We start from the raw sequence: 7,474 nt of genomic DNA, 5'->3' as shown, positions 1-7,474 counted from the left end.
AATTCTACAACAAATAAGTGTCCATAATGTACTGTATGTGCTTTTGATATTAAATCTATATTTTTCATTAATATCAAGAACTAAAATAGTATTCAATAACCTTTTTTAAGTGATGGTCCATGTTTGAAGGCAGCTTTTATTAGTCTGCATGCTACTTATTAGTATTTTTAATGTATTTTGTTTTGTTTCAAAAATAGAAATGGAGTTTAAGATAAAAACCAAATAGCAGATTTATGCACACTGTGTATGTAAATTGAATTTCACCTAGTTCAGGTCAATAGTCTTCTCTGTTTTCTCGTCCTCATTTAAGAGTGTCTGCTACGCATTCCTGCTTTGTCTTTACAGTTTGTTTCTAGAGCATGAACACTACCTTCCAAGTGGGCTTTCTCTTTCAGACAAGCGATGTGCTGGTCATGTTTACATGGCATTGTACAGTGTTGCAAACATCTTTAAATAAGCCCAAGGAACTGTTTTTCTCCCTTTCTAGACATTAAACTTCAATCCTAGGAGAGTTTAATAGTACTTGTCCCAAGATACAATCACAAACCTTTGAAACAGGATAGATAACAGTGGAAACTTGAACTCAGATCATGGGAACACCGAGCTGCCCTGCCGTCTGCACAGACTTCTGGGGCAGGGACTCCTGGTGTGTGGAGAGCTGTCTGGTGTGGACCACATGGAGAGCATTGCTGTTCGACAAAGTTGCAGCATTTTGAAATTGCAGACCACACTTCTCCGACAGCTTTTTGCTTTCATTTTTAATGAGTCTCATTATAAATGACTTTTCCCTTTGGGAATTTTTTTTTGTGTGTGTGGGCTTTGATAAAGAATAAAAATGTGTACAATATCAGCCTCTTTCGCCCCCCCCCCTCGCCCCCCCCCCCCCGACTACATACATCCAATTTGGACTTGAACCCCTGCCAAATTGGAAGCAGGTCTGGATAGCTGTCACTCTTTGGAAAATGAGATAGCCAGAGCCTGGCCCAGGGCAAAGATTAAATCCATGCTGGCTAATGTGAAGTTCCTTACAAGTGCTTATCCTAAACACTAGGGGCCCTGTTCCCCCACCGTCCAGCAGAGTGTGCTGCACAACAAAGGGAATCTGTCTCTGGAAGAAAGCAGTGACCACCCAGTGCTTAGCCTAAGAGTTTCAGCAGCAGAAGCCAGCACTAATTCTTAAAGCACAATAAGAAAATGAAGGCAATGCCCCCCCCCACACTCCACATACACAACACACATACACAGCTCAAGCTAGCCTAGAGCTTGCAAATTGCATGTCTCAGCCCCTTGAGTACTGGGATTATAGGCATGTACTGTCATTCCTTGTCAAAGACACATTTTTTATATCAAGGGCTAAAATTTATGTGTATTTATAAACTGAGAAGTCACAATTTTAAATAATTTACCTCTATTTCAACAGTAAACAACAACAAAAACTCCTTTGGGATGGTCTTTATGAATGACTCCATCCAAAAGCCCCCTTGATTTCACTCTAGTGTAAAACAATCAACTTAGGCATGTAGTTTGGCACAGAGGACACTTCACTCCTTAGTTTCCCATGTTGGCTTTGTCTGCCATATTGATTCTGGCCCCACAAAAGGCCTCTATGGAAGGCTTTTTACTTGTGTCCATCTGTATTAATAACTTCTCTATTGCTGTGATAAAGCAATGACCATGACCGAGGCAACTTAGAAAAGAAAAGGTACATTTGGCCTTATGTTTTCAGAGGTTTAGAGTCCACAATGGCAGGTGGAAGGCAGCAGCTGGCAAACATGGATGTGGGAACTTTATGTCACTTTGAGTGACAGGATGACAGATGAGTAGAAGTCCTGATACCCTCTTGATGTTACCCAAGCTGTGTGTACTAAGATATGTGCTGCCTATAAGTTTATTTGACTGCTTCAAATAAACCCCCATGTCCTTCTTTCCTTTAACACCCTTAAATTTAACTTCTATGATGTTGAAAGGCAAAGAAGGCTATATAAGGGACTGTTTTGAAAAATAGCACTTACTTCCTAAGTAATTTAATATAGGTTTAATAGATATTTTATGACAGTTGAGGCTGTGATAGAAACAGGCAAACGTTAATCACTTGCTAGACTCACTGAACTATGTTCAAAAGAAATATAAGCTAGAGGTGGAGCTCACCACGGAGCACTTGCCTAGAATGTTTAAAGTGTGAAGTCCTGGTTCTATTCCCAATTCTGCAGAAAAAAAAAGAGTAACATAAAACATACTCATTCCCTGTACAGCTTCTAACCAACTAATTGTAGCCAGTGTGGCATGTCACAGATCTGCTCTAGCAAGGCAGTCAGGGAGGAAGAAGTATCCATGGTGGACATTCTTAAATATTTATTTTGTTTCAAACATATGTATGTCCGACTGAGTGTATGTACATACACCACATGCACATAGTGTCTGTGGAGGTCAGAAGAGGAGTTGGATCCCCTGGAACTAGATAGAGTTAAGGATGGCTGTGAGCCACCATGCAGATGCTTGGAACTGGACCCAGGTCCTCTACAAGAGCAGTATGTACTCTTAACTGCTGTGCCGTCTCTCCAGCCCTGAGTGGACATTTCTTAACTATCTAGCTAATTATCCTATCTTACAGAAGAGTAAATTGAGTCGAAGTAACCCACCTAGGTCACACAGGTAGTGAGGAGCATGACCAACAGTGAGACCTGATCTTTAAATTAATTATCCTTCCTACTGCATTTAGTATTATCAGTGATTTTTCAAAGCAGTAGGAAACCTTGGGTTAGAAGGATCCACATAGGATTGGTTGTCAAGTAGGAAGCTGATAGGCCATTGGCCTTTTGGTAGGAGAGAGATAATGAGCAAAAAGCAAACTAAATGAAAAAACTATTCGTATGGATGTGGAAGGCTGAGGAACCCTGTAGGATAGTAAGTCACTTGGAGGAGTTACTACCTTCAGAGCTTGAGGACCAGGAGAGGGGAGAGCATGGTGGGAACCCGGTATAGTTACAGGAAAGGAAATCCGCCCAGCCATTGTGGCCAGCTTGCATTTTGCATTCAGAATGTGAAAGGATGGAGCCTAAGGATGAAGGAAATAAACCAGACACCCCCCCCACACACACACACATTCCTCCCTTGTGCTCAAAAGAGCAAGGATCTCAGGGTACAGAGTCTGTGGAAGTCAGCTTTAAAGATGGGACAGGGCAGAGAAGAACAGAGACTTCATCAGTGAAACCAGGGACAACCCACCAAGATCACTATAGAAGGGTGAGACCCTATACACCATGGGGGTGGGGAGGGGATTCTGTGCACATCATCCTCATGAGACCACAAGACTGGATTTCGGAAGGAAGCCATGAAATTGATTGGGCATGCTGACAGTCAATACTTAGATAATTTTGTCTTAATAAGCTAACATGAATGTATTTCTTTTTATAAGCCACAGAGATCAGGGTCCCTCATAGGAAGGATGGAAAAGAAGAGCTGAGAGAGGAATTCTGGTGAATTTTTGCCCATCCAAACTAACCATTCACTAGCCAAACTCCCCTTGAAGGAGACCATGTGTGTTAGCATAACAGGTGTAGCTGTAAAAGCACACACATGCTCACATTTTTAAAGAGACAGCTCCATATTAATACAAACAGAACCCCAATACTGCCCAGCCATTTGACTATAGGCTCACTTCTCACACACCGGCGAGTGGCCTGCACTCACTTAAAACGGGACAGCTATTTCGTGGGAAATAGCTGATGGTACCACAGAGTTTGGGCTTAATTCCTTTGGCTCAGCAGCCAAAGCATTTTTGCAAACATTTCATTGAAACCCTGCCTCCCTTGACATTTTATTTTGGTTTAACTCTGGGTTGAGGAGATACAATGTTGAGCATTCTTCCACAAAAATCTGAGGCGCACCCCTCCATCCCACATCTGCTTTGAAACTTTCTCTAATAAACTGCAAGTAAGGGTATGCTTGCTGCTTGCCCCGAAGTACAGCCCTGTCCATTGGCCAGCATAGTTCTGAAATTAAAATGAGACTGTTTCTCCGCTTTTCCATTTCACTTCTTCACAAAATATTCTGAAGGACACAGGCTTGCACCAAGTTAGCCATTTGTCCTTTTAAAACTAGCAGAGAAAAGATGACTTTACAGTTTGAATTCAAATAATATTGATTGCTTGGCTTTACTGAATGAAGTCAATTACTTTATTCAACAAATGTTTCCTGAGTACTCTGTACTTAACACAGCTCCGAACAAGTCAGATACTGAAGTAACAAAACAAACAAAATTCCTACCCTGCTCATGTTCTGGTTGGGGAAAAAAAAACACTTTGGTTAAAGATGAGAATGTCAAAGACAATCAGGAGTGCTAGATAACCATATGCTTGCAAGATCTCATCTCTTTTCCGTCACTCCCTATTTTGGAGAAATATAATGTACTAATATGATATTAAACAAATGACCACCAGTTACATTATTTTTCAAAACATTTGTCCTGTGCAGAGTATAACGTGGCCTAGATGGCAAACTGTGCCTCATTGGAGCTGGGTGATGATTGGATTTGATTTGTTCAACCAGCCCAGCCTCTTTGTCCCCTCAGCTGAATCTATGTAAGAGGACCTTTTTTTTTTTTTTTTTTTTTTTTTGGTGTGTGTGTGTGTGTGTGTGTGTGTGTGTGTGTATCCCAGAAAACACAAGGAAAATATTCTCACCACCAGGACAAAACATAAGATTGGCTTGGAAAAGTCTGCCTAGATTAAACAAAACAAAAACAAAGAGTGAGTTTGGCTTTTTAAATGAAAAGTATTTGCTCCCAAGTTAAAGATACAGAAACCAGAAATGACCACATGGGAAATGCTTGACTCTCACATTGTTTGTGCAAAGTCTTATCTTCTTCAGATTAATGATTACCTTTTTGTGCCACACAGAACCATCATTTAAGACCACGCTCATTCCTTCCTTCCGTTTATATGTGCTCCTTTTAATACGTCTAGTTTCATCTGTCATCTTATTTTGTATAATGCTACTCCATAGTTAATTTTTTTTGTAGTTATCATTGTGAGACCTTGAACCAGAATGTAAGTTTCTTAAGGGCAAACTGTACCCAAAAATTTACTTGTTTATCCCCACTGGTGCTGTGTATATGGATAGCCTGTCTTTGGTGAAGACAGGAAAGATTAGAAAGGATGCAGGTGGTGTGGTCTGACTGAGTTGGGAGAGAGAGAGGGGACAACACCTATGGGGTCTGTAATCTGACAAGTATAGTTGCTTGAACATTGAGCATTTGGCACACCGGCAAATACAGTTGAGTAGCACAATTCCTCATTGTGTTTTTATCTGGATTAAGCTGTTTTATACAATGCCATTTTCTGGACTTAGTATTTTTTTTCTTTCTTTTAATTAATACAAGCCATGTAAGGCATTAGAGGATTTTCTTTCAGGGTCAAATTCAAGTGGCCAGTCAAAGCTGTTCCATAGTGGTGTTAAGGGACGGAGTGTAGTTTGTGTGAACACACCCCTCTTGGTGGATGATGCTTCCTCTCCTGCTGTCCACATTATTGAACACAAAATGAGAAGCCTTCTTAGTCAGTCCCCTAGTCTGGTTGTAGGCCAAGTCCCAGTTTCACCTGATATGAGGTGAATAGGTGAGGGAAAGGAACTCTAAGGAAGAGGAAGACAGGATGCCACACCAGGAACATTCATTGGAAGAACCTTGTCTTTTCAGGATGAGGCCAGAGGAAGTACTACCCAGAAGTGAGATTGCATCAGAAACACTTGAGTCACACCTCACCCATTCACTTCTTCCTTGTATCCACGTTTGCTGTGCAGTTCCATGTGTGAGAAAGAATGGGGGAATCTCACAGACTGGGAACCATCACTCCAGAAACGCAGGAAATCCAGCCATTCTGAGGCAGCCACCAACCTTTCACCAGCTTGGGTTTTGATTGTTGCTGGTCACATGTGATGTGCACATTTATATTTAAATAAAAATGGGATATAATTGAAGATTGGTTCTTCGGTCCCACCAGCCACATTTTTAATGGTCCATTTGTCTTCAGCATCAGATGATGGAGATAACAGATGAGTTTCACTGTCACAGAAAGGTAGCTGGAGCTGCTGCTGTAGACCTGCCAATGGCCATGTGTTTTCCGAATTGTTTACTCCTGGAAATCCTGAGATTATCCACAGAGCACAGACCACACCTTATATCTTGTGGTGTTTGTTCATGTGCAGGCTCGCTTGTTCAAAGAGAAGCCATTGGAAGAGCATCAAAGCTTTATCATAGAACAGTAAAAATGATGTAATTATATTAGAATCTCAAAAACAAAAGAAAAAATTAGATAGATACAAAAAGAAAGAGATACTGGGCTTTCTCAGAAAGGACATTTAAAAAATTATAGCACTAATTCCTAAAGAATTTGAATTTTAAATTTACCACATATAAAAACCTTCAAATGAACCCTTTCTTTTTATCATATTTTAAATAAGGAAGTCAGGGTTACAGTTCTCCTAAATGTACTTGGGAGAATGAAAAGATGACTGATCCTCACAGTTACTCTGATTTTCACAGGCCACATCCTTACATCATTCCCAAGCCTGAACTTTGAAATAAACACAGCAACTCCTCATTTGACTTTAAAAAGTGATAAGCTAAAAAGATGAAAACAACTGGAAAGCAAACAAATAGCCGTAAGTCATATTGAATTATCTTAGCCCTCAGGACAAGTCTCCTATGGACAAGAACAAATTATGAGACAGAGAAAGAAATTTCTATACATTTCTTTCTGACAACTGCCTTGGGATGTTGTATTTTGATTGCTTTGCTTTCATAAACTTTTTTTTTTTTTTTTTTTTTTTGGTTTGGGTTTTCAAGACAGGATTTCTCCATGTAGTTTTGGTACCTGTTGTGGATCTCGAACTCACAGAGATCTGCCTGGCTCTGCCTCCCAAGTGCTGGGATCAAAGGTGTGTGCCACCGCAGGCATGCGCTCTTAATCCTTCCTCCACTTATTCCACTACCTCTTATGTTCTCTTCCAACGGAGATTCTATGCAGAGCTGTGCAGTCCTGACTTTTGGCCAGCTCATGGTCCAGGCTGGGCAGCTGTTCGAAGCCTGCTGTCCACAGCTGTGCTCAGTGGGGCAGTCAGGCTCCACTCTCAGCTTCCACCCTAACTCCTGGGCACAGAATACAAACATGTTGGTGGTTATGAAGATTCAGGCGGTTATTGAAGCTGTGTTTGCATAGTTTTGGATTCATAAAATGACATTAATAATACACAATAGGTATTTTCTGAAATTATTTTAGTTTTTGTTAGGATTTTTCTCTCCTTCATTTTAGCAGATCAGAGAAGGGTGTCACCAGGTGTCAATTTGTGTAAGTTCCATGCACGCTAACAGATTTTAACCATTGGAGCATCCTTCCATGCATCTACTTGTGACTAAGTCCAAATTCACTATATTTTAATTCTCAGTGGAAAATGCAAGTTATCTGAGGTAGAGGCT

The sequence above is a fragment of the Peromyscus maniculatus genome, chromosome 3 (genome assembly GCF_049852395.1).
Source record: "Peromyscus maniculatus bairdii isolate BWxNUB_F1_BW_parent chromosome 3, HU_Pman_BW_mat_3.1, whole genome shotgun sequence".
Taxonomy (NCBI): Eukaryota; Metazoa; Chordata; class Mammalia; order Rodentia; family Cricetidae; genus Peromyscus; species Peromyscus maniculatus.
Note: the sequence above shows the minus strand (reverse complement) of the source record.